General features: G+C 35.1%; 2 protein-coding genes across 3 annotated transcripts in view; one reads left to right on the top strand and one right to left on the bottom strand.

The window, feature by feature from the left end:
* Nucleotides 1–9,566, bottom strand: part of FBXO8 (F-box protein 8) — a 57,879-nt gene extending 48,313 nt beyond the window's left edge. The window contains exon 1 of one of the 2 annotated variants that reach the window (XM_011968682.1): nt 8,709–9,566. The gene's annotated coding sequence lies outside the window, so the exon portion shown is untranslated. The remainder of the gene's footprint in view (nt 1–8,708) is intronic. The other variant, XM_011968683.1, reaches the window with a different exon arrangement.
* CEP44 (centrosomal protein 44kDa) overlaps nt 9,027–12,699 on the top strand; it is a 36,856-nt gene continuing 33,183 nt past the window's right edge. The window contains exon 1 of the mRNA XM_011968684.1: nt 9,027–9,442. The gene's annotated coding sequence lies outside the window, so the exon portion shown is untranslated. The remainder of the gene's footprint in view (nt 9,443–12,699) is intronic.

The following is a 12,699-nucleotide window of genomic DNA, read 5'->3' as shown; positions in this document are numbered from 1 at the left end:
AAAAAAAAAAAAAAAAAAAAAAAAAAGAGAGAAAGAAAAATACATGAAGGAAATCTTTGGGTCTAAGGCTAGGCAAAGAATTATCAGACTTATATCAAAAGCATGATTATGAAAGTAAAAATTATCAAATGGAACTCATCAAAATAAAAAATTTTTGCTCTTTGAAAGTCTATATTTGGAAGATGAAAGCCTATAGACAGAGAGAAAATATTTGTAAACCACATATCTGATGGACTGGTATCTAGAATATATAAACAAGTCTCAAAACAACAGTAAACAAAAACCAAACAATCCAATACAAAAATGGGCAAAAGATATGAACACACATTTCAATGAAGAGGATAAACAAATGGCAAACAAGCACATGATAAGATGGTCAACATCAGAGAGGTGGGTGTGGTTATAAAAGCACAGTGTGAGAGATCCCTGTGGTGTTACAACTATGTACTATCTTGACTATGATGCTGGATACGTGAACTTGCACAGAACTTCATACACATACACATATGTATACTGAGTAAAAATAAAACTAGGGGAATATGAATAAGAAGGATTGTATCAATGGCAAAACCTGGTTTTGATAGTGTATTATTATAGTCCAAAACTATTACCAGAGAAACTAGGTAAAGTGTACAAGGGATCACTATATTTCTTGAGACTTCATGTGCATCTACAATTATCTTTAAAAAATCATAGAAGGATGGAAAAAAAAAACAAAAAAAGTTTAAAAAAAGACAGGAAACTGTACATTTAAAATAAATGAATTTTATGGTATGTATATGATGCCTTAATAAAGATGTTTTTTAAAAAGGAATTAGAAACTCTAATGAATGCTTTAAAGAGGGTGACCAAGGACATGGGAAGTCTAGCATCATTTCACAAATAATAACTATTTTATATTTTAAGAATCCAACTAATTGTGAAAAATTTACAACCTGTGAATCATCTCTCACTTCAGGTAAATTCAAATATATAGATCAAAAGAAGATGGAATTAAGGGATACAAATCCTTAATGACACAAATCCTAAATGATGTTTTGACCACTTACATAGGATATATCAACAACAGAGCAAGGTACAATGCAAAAAGGATCGATATTTGTGTAACTCTTAGTCTGATAAAAAAGACAATGTAAATATAAAATATATTAGTTAGAAAATTGGTATAATTGCTTATTTGAAAACAAAGTAATAAGCTATATGAATTAATTTGGATTGCTACAAATATTATATTTCTAGTATCTGTAGAAAAATGCTTCTACTTATTAAAATACATTAAAATCAGTAAATTTTATTTAGAATCTCCTAAATTCGTGTATGACCTTGTTTCCATTAAAATAACAACATCAATATTAACAGTAATACTTTTATTACGCATTGACCAAATACTTATTTGACAGCCATTTTTTTTTTTTTTTAATTGGAGTCTTGTTCTGTTGCCCAGGCTGGAATGCAGTGGCACAATCTCAGGTCACTGCAACCTCCGCCTCCGGGGTTCAAGCGATTCTCCTGCCTCAGTCTCTCGAGTAGCTGGGACTACAGGCACGCACCACCATGCCTAGCTAATTTTTGTATTTTTAGTAGAGACGGAGTTTCACTATGTTGGCCAGGCTGGTCTTGAACTCCTGACCATGTGATCCGTCCAGCTCGGCCTCCCAAAGTGCTGGGATTACAGGCATGAGCCACCGTGCCTGGCTGACAAAGCCAATTTTTTAAAAATCTAAATGTATTTAGATCTTTCGGATTTTTGTTTTGTTTTGTTTTTTTGAGACGGAGTCTCCCTCTGTCAACAGGCTGGAGTGTAGTGGCGTGTAAATCTTTTGGTTTTTTAAAAATTAATTTGTCTATTTTCAGTTTTGTTATGCTAATTTCAGCATAAATAAATAAAACTGAAATCTCTAAAGTGGGCTATATACTATAATGTCTGCTTTACAGTAATGTAGAAGTTTTTTGACACCACTACTGGGGAGGATGAATTTAAAGGTGGAGCTCCAATTACGCTGTAACTTGCTGTATGACCTTAGGTATTTCAAACAAGATTCCGACCTTTTGTTTCCTGTGAAATGGGAGAAATCATTCCTATCTATTTTACAGGGTGACTGTGAGCCTTAACTAAGAAAATGTATATAAAAGCATCTTTTAATTGGTAAAGCAGTACGTAGTTTCTGAAACAGCTATATTGTTCTGACATAATTTTGGATTTTTTTTTTTTAAGAAGTAGTTTTAGTCTAAATGAGTCTTACAACAGCAAAAAAGAGCTTCCACTTAAAAGCAGTACAAACTATGGATTAACTACAAATAATTATACAGATTACACATTTATTAAAATTTATAAGAATAATAGTTTTCTATACTTTTTAACTTCTAGATGATTGCGACCTTTCTAAAAGACATGGTATTTTTGACTATCATGTTTTGTTTCCTTTTTAAAATAGTAGCCTATTTCTAAAAAGACTAAAATACAAATTTTATTAATAGCTGTTGTACCTAATATAAAGTCTATCTGTAAAATATTAAGTAGCTTTAATCAAACTATCTCTATATAATGTTAAACACCAAATAAGGTAGTATTTATTAAGAAAAAGGTAACTACTGCTTTTAATAATTTCATGGCACTAAGCACTCAAATGGCACATGCTGTGTAGACGATAAATAATAAAGAATGGTTTATATACTATTTGAGCATATAAAATCTACACAGGAAAAGATGGCAAGAATAGAAAGGAGTCCGGAGGTCTCAAAAAAGCATTCTGCTTTAAGATCTTTTGTTTGAAGCAAACCAATTCCATAAAGCTTTTACTGAGGAAACGGTGTTAAATCATTGGTATGTAACGACTGACATATGAATAGCCTCATTTAAATACACATTATAAATGGTCATTTTTCTTCAGTATTTCTTAGTTATCTAAATACTGGAATTTATAAATAAATGTCCTGTCTCAGATGAAGGTTTAAAGTGTGTACTAAAATAGTTATCTCTAAAACACAAATTCTAAAGATAAGGAAATCCACCTATATGTTTTTAAAAATGTTCAATGCTTTTCAAGTAAAAAGTAGCAACTCTATTTTTGGTTACTTTAGGTTTTAAAAACCTTTAACCGATATCATGTAATATTATTCAATGGCATAGGAACATGGGAGAGTCTATGAGAAAATATTTTCTGAGACATTTTGAATCAAATCAGGAGACTAGCATTTATTTCTTCACTTCCAAAAGAATAGACCACCAAAGAAGTTTAGAACAGAGTGGGTAGAGAAATTTTTTAAAAAAGAAAAAAAAACCTGATAACCAATCACATCCCTAAAATTTAAAGGCAACAAATGTAGAGAAATGAAGGAAGGGTAAGTCCACAAGGAGGTCTTTCTAAGGAGAAAAGGGAAATAGCTAAGTACTAAGAGGTCACAAGGTACATTAAACACATAAAAAGCCCCCACTCATTAAATTTAAAGATCTGGTCCTGCAAGAGCAGTTTTTGTTACTAAAAGGCATACCATTTGCAGGTTTTTTTTAATTCAAAAAGATTTACAATATTACTTTGTTTCCTGAAGGTTTTTTTCCTGTTCTTTAATTTTATTCTATAATAAGTGTTACGAAAATGGCAACTAAACAAATGTAAATATTAAGATGTGTTATTTAAATGCAACCAAAAATCTAAGAATTTTAGGCTTATTCAATTTCTTTGGTTTGTTTTTCAAGAAATGTTCCATTGTCCAATTATTTGAAATTTTAAATAAAATAAATGTATCATACTTCTCACTAGCATTATTTTTAATTATATGGTTCTTACTTAATTGCAGTACTATTTACTCCACGTGCCTATAATCAGCTGTAGTCATGGTAGCATAGCATATCCTAATCCACCTTCTCAGTATACACACACTCGCCTGCCTACTAACCACAAAGGCCATTGCTATGAGTGCTATGGAATTAAAAAACAAAACAAAAGTCATAATTCTCACTGAGTTGCTTTTATACAAATAAAACAAAGTATTAAATTAAATGAATATTGAAGGCAGCCAGAAATAGAGGGAAGGTGATAAATGAGATGAGAAAACATTTAATAGTGAAAAGAGACATATGGAAAGAAAACATGAATTTGACTCAGTCTCCTTCCTTAGCTAGTAGTGAGCATCAGGCAAGTCACTAAAATTTTGAAGTCTCAGTTTCCTCCCCTGTAAAATAAGGGTTTTGAAACTGGTGTTCCCTAAGATCTTTTTTAGCTATAAAATTCCATGGTTCTGAGAGTAATTAGACAAGAAAAAAAGTAAAAGACACCCAAATTGGAAAGAAAGCAGTAAAATCTTTTATAGTTACCCTAAGGATTCTACCAAAAACTTAGAACTAATAAATATGTTCAGCAAAGCAGAAAGATACAAAGTCAAAATGCAGAAATAAGTTGTATTTCTTTACACTTACAATGAACAATCTGAAAAGCAAATTAAGAAAATAATACCAATTACAATAGCATCAAAAAGAATAAAATACTTAGGAATTAACCAAGTAGGTAAAAGTCTTCTGGAATGAAAGCTACAAAACACTAGTGAAAGAAGTGAAGGAAGACAAATAAACGGAAGCACATCCTGTGATTACAGATTGGAAGATTTATTATTATTAAGATGGTAATACCACCCAAAGTTATCTATAGATTCAATGTAGTTCCTGCCAAAATTCTAATGATGTTTTTTGCATTAATAGAAAAATAAATTTAAAATCCACATGGAATCTCAAGGGACTTCTAATAGTCAAGCCAAACTTGAAAAAGAAAAACAAAGCTGGAAGACACACTTTCCGATTTCAAAACTTATTACAAAGCTACAGTAACCAAAACAGTATGGTATTGGCATAAAAACAGACATACAGACCAATGAAATAGAACACAGAATCCAGAAATAAACCGTCACATATACGGTCAAAAGATTTTTGACTAGGGTGTCAAGATGATTTAATGGGGGAAAGGACAATCTTTTCAACAAATGGTGCTGAGAAACATATCCACATTTGAAAGAATGAGGTTGGAACCTTACCCAACACTATCTATGAAAATAAACTCAAAATGGATCAAAGACTTAAATGTAAGACATAAAACTATAACACTCTTGGAAGAAAAAACAGGGCAAAAGGCTTACAGCACTGAATTTGGCAATGATTTCGAAATGCACAAGTTGGAAATAGACCAACTGAACATCATGAAAACTAAAAATTGTGCATCAAAAGACAGTATTAATAGAGTAAAAAGGCAACTCACTGAATGAGAGAAAATATTTTAAAATCACGTATCTGATAAAATCTAATATCTATAATTTACAGATAACTCATAACTCAACAATAACAAAAAAAGATTCAAAAATGGATAAAGGACTTGAAAAGACATTTTTCCAAAGAAAATATACAAACGTCCAATAAGCACAGGAAAATACACTCAACATCACTAATCATTAGCGAAATACAAATCAAAAGTACAATAAGATACCACCTTATATCCATTAAGATAGTTACTATAAAAAAAAAATAAGTGTTGGCAAGGATGTGGAGAAATGGGAACCCTTATGTATTGTTAATGTGAATGTAATACGTATGCTACAGCCTCTGCAGAAACAATATGGAGCTTCCTAAAAAAAAAAAAAATTAAAAACAGAATTACCATGTGATCTAGCAATTACACTTTCAGGTATATATCCAAAAGAATCGAAAGCAGGGTCTGGAAAAGATATTTGTACACCCATATTCATAGCAGCATTATTCACAACAGCTAAAACATGGAAGCAACCCAGATGTCCATTAATAGATGAATGGATAAGCAAAATGTGGCCGACACATATAAGGGAATGTTATGTAACCTTAAAAAGAAAAGAAATTCTGGCATACCCTACAACAGAGATGAACCTTGAGGACATTATGCCAAGTTAAATAAGCCAGTCAAAAAAAGTCAAATACTGGATACGCCCATATATATAAGGTTTTGGTTCTTTACCACTTTCCAGTAATATGAATACAAACATTTCCGTTTTCCAAAACCAGAAATAAAAGGTAGAATGATGATTGCTAGGGCCTGGGAATGGGGGAGGGGAATTATTGTTTAATAGGTATAGAGTTTCAGTTTTACAAAAAGAGTATGGTGGCACAACATTATCAACGCAATTAATACCACTGAACTGTATACTTCCGCTGGTTAAGATGGTAAATTTTACGTTATGTATATATTACTATAATTTAAAAATTGGAAAAAACAATTATGTGATCCTGTGAAAATAAAATGATGGTGGCACAACATTATCAACGTAATTAACACCATTAAACTGCACACTTAGACTGGTTAAGATGGTAAATTTCATGTTACGTATATTTTACTACCATTTAAAAATTGGAAAAAACAATTCTGTGACCCTGTAAAATAAAGTGAGGGGAAAAAACTCTGAAAATAAATAAATAAAAGAAGAGATGATTGTGTGCATGTGTGTGTATTTAACATCTGTCCTTTCCATCTCTTTTTTCCCTATATTCATGACTTCCACAAATCGCTGCTCCACATAGGGTCTCTCCATGCATGGCTTACTTGCTAAAATCTGGTTCCTTAATTCAAATAGCTTATGAATCTTATGCAATCTATTCTTGAAAAATACACTAACTGCTGACTACAGAGTTAAACTCCCTAAAGCTATTGCCTAAACTCCAAACCACAAATATTTTTATCTCTATATTGCTGTAAAGTACTTGCCCCAGACTCAGCACAGTGGCTCACACCTGATTCTAGAACCTTGGGAGGCTGTGAAAGGAGGATCGCTTGAGATCAGGACTTCAAGACCAGCCTGGGCAGCACAGTCAGACACAAATTTTAAAACATTAACCACACATGATGGCGTGTGCCTGTGGTCCCAGGTACTCTGAAGGCTGATGTGGGAGGGAGAATTGCTTGAACCTCGAAGGTCAAGGCTGCAGTGAGTCTTGTTCACACCACTGCACTCCATCCTAGGCAACAGAATCAAAATCTGTCTCAAAAAAAGTACTTGCCCCAAATACGATATAAATTTATTCAAGTCAGCCAAAAATGTTTCAGTTTATTAGAGAGCTATGTCAAGAAATTTGTCAGAAAAACAAAACAATGAGAGCAAAACGAAAAAGAAACAGTGAACATAAATGTCCAGAAATAGATGTATTTCATTTAAATTGCTTAAAAAATTATTTAAGTAAAATAATTCAAGAAAAAGAAACACAAGTTAAATGCATAATTCTTAGACTTTAGTATTAATGATTTTGATGCATTGTCATGGGTAAGTCAATGGAATAGTGTCAGTTTCCAAATTTGAATCAAAATGAGGAAAAAATTAGTGGCACAAGTGCAGTTGGTTAAACAATAAACCACAAAGTTACAAATTTCAATGACTAATTTCAACACTCTGTGATTAAAGATTTGGTAATTCAATGTTTTTATATTGTAAAATGAGGAATATATCTTTTAACCCAGCAACAGTAAACACACATTCCCCATTAAAGTGGTCATATGTAATAAATTATGATCATTTTGTATTATCTAGAAGTTATAATATTTTGTGGATGGAAGTATTTCAATTGATCCAAGGGCCCCAAGTAATATTAGTTAATTTGCTCTAACTTATTATTAAATGAAGTTACAAATGCACCCTGATTCCTGACGTACAGAAACGGATAATATTTGTTGTTCTAAGCTGGGGTAAATTTGAGGGTAATTTGTTATCCAGCAAGACAACTAATGAAGTACCTCATCAGACATATTGTCAGGTTAACTGGCTAAAGATGAATTTTTGACAAAATATGAAAAAAAAAAATAAAACTTATCTATTCTTTATTCTGAAACCTACTCTATTTCGTATATCATTTTCGTGAAGGGTAGAGTTGAGGAGTGTGTAGAGCTCCTACCTCAGAAATATATTACTTCAAACATTAAAAGAAGGAAAAGGAAAGCTGAAATAGAAAACATAAATTGTCTTCACTTTGCAGTAATAAAAATCATGATATATTCATTTGGGGATATACACCTAGGACCCTTGAAAATGAATATTTTACTTGTAAAACAAGTAGAATCAATTATTTTATTTGTAAATTCATACAGAACCTAAAAATAAAAGTAAAAAAATTAAATGACCGAGGAATGGGATCAATTTATGTAATTTTGCCAAATAAATATTATTCGTTGAGAACCTACTAAGAGATTAGAACACAATTGCTGAGACTCAAACAAAAGCTTGTCAAGTTTTATATAACCAAAGTTTGACTACTGCAGCAGCTAGCAATCCATCGTGATCCTAACTATACTTGTATTTGCATTCATTATTACTGGAAAGTAGTAAAGAACCAAAAACTGTGTCTAGGAGCCAAAATAACACTCGACCCGAAAACCAACACTTTGACCTGAAGAAAGTAACCCTTGTCATTTCTCAGGTTTATTTCACAACGACACTGGGTTACTACTTGGAGTCCTAAACCGAACTACACCCCAATGGCCTAGAAACAGAAGGCACACACCCAGTCCCGCCTCTTGACACTGATTCCTCACTTTAATGAGCCACCACCGCTGTCACTCAAGATGCTTTGCACTGTCATTGGTCCCAAACTCTTGCTGGTCGGCCAGTTTCGGCCAACTGGCAAGCACTGGTTGTCTTTATTTTCGAGAAAAGTGAAGGTGAACAGGGAAAGGGCAAGAGATCTGAAATATCTAGGTTGACTCCTGTACCTGAGCGACCTGCGATCTCCACCGCCGCCGCGACGAATCGGCCTCTGGGCGGGGGCTTTTAGCCAAAAAGAAAATGGCTCAGCCGGGAACTGGTGCCCAGGCCATGGAGAAGCCGGTTCAAACTTTACTTGACCACACCGGTGGAGGTGACCGCAATGAGAATACCAGAAACAGCACTACGACCCTCAGAACTCAGGGCACCTCCAGCTGCAGGAGCCAGAACTGCCGACTGCCCTAGTTTTGACGTTTCCTATTGTTGCCGGAAGTGACGTTAGGCTCCAACTCTTAACGGAGACGCATTTTTATTTCCGTTGTTTACAATTCGCTATAGATTCCTTGTTCCTCACTTCGCAGCACGAGCCCCTCTGACCATCAAGATCAGAAAAACTTCTCAGCTGCAAGTTAGAATTGGACTGGCCATTGAGAAGGCTCTCAGCAGAGTCGCTTTTCACAGAAGTCTTGACGAACGCGGTGTGGAATCTGCAGCGAGGAATCCTGGAGCGCAGAGAAACCCGCAGCTTTGAAGGTCTTGCCGCGGTGCGTGGCGGGCAGGAACCCACAATTCCAGATACAAACGGTCGGCGCGAGAAGCGTGTCTGGGCGCAGGCGCCTGGCTGTAGCAACTCGTTGCGGGAGGCTGGACTCTGGTGACTGTCAATGGTTGCATACGCTCCCTCCTCCTGTCCCTGTCGTGCTGGGCCTTTGAAACCGGCTTCTTTGCTGGTGGCTGCTGGGTGAGCCCCGAGGAGACAGCAAGGCTGCGCCCTGTATTGGGCAGAGGTCGCCTCTCTCCGCCGCCCTTATAGAGACCCTGGGCGGGGACGAATGACTGGGTCCGCCTTTTCATTCTTTTAAATCAAGTGGCGGGAGGGGAGCCTTGCTTATATACCCAACTACTGTGAGCTTTTAGTCACAACGAAGTGGGAAGTATCCTGGCAGCTCATCCTATCAGAATTAGGTTGTGACTTAGAGTTGGAAAGTTACAGGGTTACTGATTCCTATTGGATCCTCTGGGGTGAGGATACATCCGGCTCCTGACTATAAGGAGGACAAGACAGCAGTTCGTGTTTTCCTTGTTTGCATTTTCCCAGCTTTTCAAATATTTCTCTACCTTTATTGAAGGCTACAGATTTTTCCCTCACTATAATAAGTTAGTCTTGAAATTGTTACTCTCTTTTACTCTGAAATTATGGCGCTTTTTCCCCCCCCAAATTATCTGCAGACCTTTTAATTTTGTATGTGAACACGGCAGTCCCATTGAACTCTTTACTTGTCTCTTACTCCTCCCCACTCCCACCCAGCGTTCTCAGTGCTTTGTCTGAGCCCTCTCTCCTATCTCTCAGAGAATTATTTCCCTAGTATCTTTTGCAGTTTCATAAACTTTTTTTCTCATCTTTTCTGTTTTTGATACGTGTTTTTAGATAATAATCGAGCGTTATGTGCTATGTCACAAACTCTTAGCCATTGACTATTAACAAAGTCAGTGTAGTTGCTACATTCTAAACAAAAATCACTCTGGTCCAGTGACATTCTATTGGGAGGCACTGTTTTAATGACCTCTAACAGCATTGAGATTGAGAGATGTTGAAAATCTTAAACTGCTAGAGTACACCATTTTCACAACCTCTCCCACAAGTTCAGTTGCGGGGATCTGACTCGTAGAAAGAAAAGAGCTTTATTATTGAATCTATGCTGCAAGCTGAGTGGTATCTCCTTTTTTCCTTCCTTTGATCAGTGCTGTAAGTTGAAAATGTTAAATTTTTAAAAGTATTTTTCATTAATGAAAGTAAGGTGTTAAAATGTACATAAGTAATAGATTGTCTTCTTTTAATGTCTTGTTTTTAGGGCGTTTGAATTTTATGATAAACTTAGTAAAATCCTTTAAGAGAATGTAGAGCAGTAGCTGTAATTTTATTCTGTAATAATCCCAATTTTAAATCCCTTTATTTCTCTGTCTCCTATCACTTACCTCCTTCACAAGCTCTACTTGTATTACTCTTCAAAATATTTATTCTGCTGGTACTGAAGAGAGACATACTTTGTTGTCAGAAATTTCATTACCAGAGGTAAAAATCATGTAAGAGACACTGAAATGTTTTCCAAGATGTCAGAAAAAGGAAAGGTGAGAAAATATCATAAGGTGTTGCATAAAACAAAATTACTTGCACTGGGAAAATGGAATATTCATCTGGAAGGACTAAAGGAAGTCTGGAAAGACATAGAATTTGCGTTAAAGTTACACGATGTCGTAATGAGAAGAAGGTATCCCTAGAAGAATTGTGTTAAAATAGATGGGTCTGGAACCTGAAAGAAGCTCAGACCTACTATATTGGCCAGTGGCAAAATCCAAGAATACATTTTTTGCAATTAAGGCCAGAGTAGTCCTCACTTCGTGTCTTTCAGAAAGGTCAAGGCTGATCTTGGGAAATCTCTTTTAGACTTCCATGTGTCCATCCACCCTCAGTCATCCTAAAGGATACTAAAGAGGATTTACCTTCTTGGCCAGTGTTTTGTATAATGTGATTTCAGGATGACTCTCTTTTTCTAGTTATCTCCCATTTGACAGTACCTAAAATTATCTCTGACTAAAAATGTAAATATTTAGTTGAAGTAATTGATTGGCTAAAAAATAGTGACTAAAATGTGCATGCACAAGTCTATAAAAGTATATTCAGTAAGCTCTTCCCTACCATGTTGATAAAGGAGAACTGACTAGAAACAGAAAGGTTCATAAAGAGAGGGAGCAGTTGCTCTACCCTGGGGAAATAGCTATGGAAATGAGTGGCTAGGGGCTTAAAGTAGGAAGCTTACTAAATTTAGGATTTTGTAAATTGCTAGCCTTTTTACCTGTCCTTATTTAAAGATAGAGAAAAGGTGTGTAAAGGGATGATTTGTATCCTGGACAGCTGGGGAATGCGAATTGAAGGAAAACACCCAGCTTCACTTGATTTATGAATTGTTCTGTTTTCATTTTATGTAATGACTTCATTTTAAAGGAGCTTCATTTTCAAAGGGTTCATTACTCAAGGTATTGTTATGTATTACTTTTCTTCTATGAAGTGTCCATGGACAGTTGTGGTAGATGTTTTTATGTAACTTATTGAGTTTCACCTTATAGTTCAGAAGCCTATCTCCTTCTAGCAAAGCTTCTTAATCCTTTATATACCTACTTATGACTCTTCTTTGGGAAAAATCTCCTTTGAAAATCTAATGAAAGCCCCACTCCATGCAAGAAATTTAGTCATTTAGAAATAAATTCCATGGTATTACTTTTGGGGTAGTTTTTTAAAAAAATGAATCATTTTGTTTAAAGTCTCAGTTCGTTCAAATCTTTTGGTTCACGTATATGTTTTTCTGTTGTGTACATTCTTCAGAGTCATGTTCCTGTTTCATAGGCCCTATGTATGTCAGCTTTTACTAGGTATCGTCAATAAGTTTTCCAAAATAATTGTACCAATTTACTCTTTCTGTTAAAGGCATAGATATTTTGAATTTCTTGCCCTTTTTTCCCCTGTTCACCTTTTCTACTTGGCCAGCCAGCAGGAGTTTGGGACCGATGACTGCAAAACATCTTGAGTGACAATGGTGGTTGCTTATTAAAGTGAAGAATGAGTATCAAGAGTGGGAATGAGTGTATTCCTTCTGTTTCTAGGCCATTGGGATATAGGTCGTTTTGGGACCCCAGGTAGTAACCCAGCTCATTCTGAAATAAAGCTGAGAAATGACAAGGGTGAGTGTTGCTTTTCAGGCAGAGTGCTATTTTGGTCCCTAGGCACAGATTTTGGTTCTTTATTATGATAAGTATGAAGAAGGAAAAGAACTGGGTCTATTAGAGAAAATTAATGGGGGGGATTAATTAGTTTGGGATCTAAGACTTATTTGAGGTTGTGACATTTAAGCAGGATGCCGAGGGGTATTAGCCAGATGGAGAATGGGAGAGGGAAGGAGTTGCTCTGTATCTCTTCAAGCTTGAAGAAATAGCATGTGCAAA

The sequence above is a fragment of the Mandrillus leucophaeus genome, unplaced genomic scaffold (genome assembly GCF_000951045.1).
Source record: "Mandrillus leucophaeus isolate KB7577 unplaced genomic scaffold, Mleu.le_1.0 Scaffold856, whole genome shotgun sequence".
NCBI lineage: Eukaryota > Metazoa > Chordata > Mammalia > Primates > Cercopithecidae > Mandrillus > Mandrillus leucophaeus.
Note: the sequence above shows the minus strand (reverse complement) of the source record. Positions and strands in the feature narration are given on the sequence as shown.